Genomic DNA, 2,131 nt, shown 5'->3' with positions numbered 1-2,131 from the left:
AACGAAATGGTCCGAGAAGTTTTAAATTCTCAGAGTAGAAAACTTGTTTGGAATGTTATTAATTATTTTCAAAGAAAGAAAGAAACAAGTAGAGAAAACATCTCCGTTATAAACATAGCGGCGGAGGTTTTGAATATTACTTTTAATTTAAAAACAGATGTATTATTTTGTAAAAAATTATTTTTATGAAATTAAAAATAAACAATAACGCATTCATTTCTCATCAATGCTGACTATTTTTGAAGTCGATTGACCTCCTCTAATTCGAGATAAACTTAATTAATATTTTTAGATGTGTGGGTATGTATGAATACAGACTCATTCAATCTGTTTTGATGTACAATCGAAATTATATAAATATTATTGCATTGAATTATCTTAGATCTTACAATAACTTTTTCACCATACTGTAGCACGACTACTACCTTAAGCCGATCCTGTAAATTTGCTCATTTAATGTAGGTACAGACAACAGGACAAGTACGTTTTCAACCATCTCATTCTATTCGATTGATTCTTATGAAACGTAGGTGCAGGCCTCGAAGCAGCTGTGGAGGAGGCGTGTCTAGGGAATAAAAACAGGATATCTTCCGTTTGTAAGAACGAGAAAAACGATATGCCTTTAGTGTGCATTATTTATTGGGGACTTTGCCTTCTTATTTCGATTGTACTATAGATACCTAAAATCAGTCACTTCTTTTAACTTTTCGTCTCCTATTTTTATATTCGCTTTTTTCCCTACCTTTTCATCCCTTGCAAACCAGAATTTTTGTTTATTTTTATTCATTTTCCTACAATACTGTTTTGTCAACACCTCTTCCATTTTATTTAAAGCTATTTCTAGGTCCTCCTTGCTAGATGCTAATACTGCTATATCATCTGCAAATCTAAGTATACTAACCTTTTGCCCCTGTATATCTATCCCTACAGTTGTACTGTCTTTAATGATGCTGATCGCGTCTTCGATGTATAGATTAAAAAGTAGCGGTGACAGTGTGCATCCCCGTCTGACTCCCTTCCTAATATCTACCTCTATACGTTGCGGACCCAACTCTATAACTGCCTGTTGCTCTTTATACAAACTAAGTATCACTCTTCTATCTCTCCCCATTCTCAATGCAATTTCCATTTATTATTATGAGTGGTAATTGAATGGCATTTTTTCAGTGGAAATCTAATGGAAATATTTCCAACGGGTATGCATCTTTTTGAAGATGTACCACTCGCCTATTTTATAATCATCCAAATAATAAGTAATAAACATATTTCCGATTTAAACAGAGAGAGAGTTTCCCGAAGTGTTTTCATGCAATTCAAATTCTATCTTCGTCAAATTACGTGTAAGGTTGAAAACGAAATCAGCAACCATTATGAGCAGGGTAATTGAATAGGTGGCAAAGTCGGGTCCACTCGCTATCACGTAACGCCCAACTCCGTGCGGTAATAAATTCCCATCAGTTGATCTAAACTTGCATGGCATTTATTAACTTACGCTTGCCCGCAGTTACGCTTCAAGAGCGATATCACAGCCAATGAGCAAGTATGCAGAGCGGGACGTAACGTAACAATGTTGCGAGAACGCTTTGTGTGTTGATAACAGTGTTGGCAGATGCGTGAAAACAGAATATTGTACCAAGGCTGTAGAATTATTGTACTTTCAGGTAAATTATTGTACAGGTCCGACGAAGGAAGCTGGCGAACGGTCGCACAGGTACTTGCCCATTTATGACCTATTTGGGTAAGTCACTTGGAACCGATACACAAATAAGCTTTCAGTAGGCGTAAATTATGGTATTAATACAGATAGGACACTAGCGTAGGTACTAGAAAATAACGTAAAAACATGACTTATCAAAAAGAAAAAATTAACCTATTGCTTTTGTTTTATAGTTAGTTTTCACATTCACTGTCATCATGGGAATCTCTATCACTGTCACCAACATCAACAATTAGTTCTTCTGTTTGTATGTCTATTACTTGCTCACTGATCCCTGTTTTTAAATATTTAATCTACGACCCTGATAGGAATACTGAAGAATGAGGGCTGCAATCTTTATACCTAAAACTGCCTACTTTTGCCACCGCGCATCCACGCCATTTTAAAATTTCCGCCAGCTTCCAGCGTCAGGCC

Source organism: Agrilus planipennis, unplaced genomic scaffold (genome assembly GCF_000699045.2).
Source record: "Agrilus planipennis isolate EAB-ADULT unplaced genomic scaffold, Apla_2.0 scaffold175, whole genome shotgun sequence".
Taxonomy (NCBI): Eukaryota; Metazoa; Arthropoda; class Insecta; order Coleoptera; family Buprestidae; genus Agrilus; species Agrilus planipennis.
This window is presented reverse-complemented; position numbering follows the sequence as displayed.